The following is a 249-nucleotide window of genomic DNA, read 5'->3' as shown; positions in this document are numbered from 1 at the left end:
GAGCTGGGCTATCCATTTATATCCTATGAATTTCAGAAAGGTGTGTCTGACTTTCCTGAGATTGCATTATGCATACACACCTAACGTCTTTAGCTTCAGGGTCTGAAGTGTTCAGTTCAGGTATGTGTGGGGAGGGCTGTAAAATTAGCCCAGGAGAATCTGTTCCAGAGCCAAGAGAGACATTTCCTATGCTAATCTTCCCAATGCTAATTGAGCGATTTTACGAAGGAGGTCACATACAGACTTGAG

The sequence above is a fragment of the Sphaerodactylus townsendi genome, linkage group LG05 (genome assembly GCF_021028975.2).
Source record: "Sphaerodactylus townsendi isolate TG3544 linkage group LG05, MPM_Stown_v2.3, whole genome shotgun sequence".
In the NCBI taxonomy this organism is placed as follows: domain Eukaryota; kingdom Metazoa; phylum Chordata; class Lepidosauria; order Squamata; family Sphaerodactylidae; genus Sphaerodactylus; species Sphaerodactylus townsendi.
Note: the sequence above shows the minus strand (reverse complement) of the source record.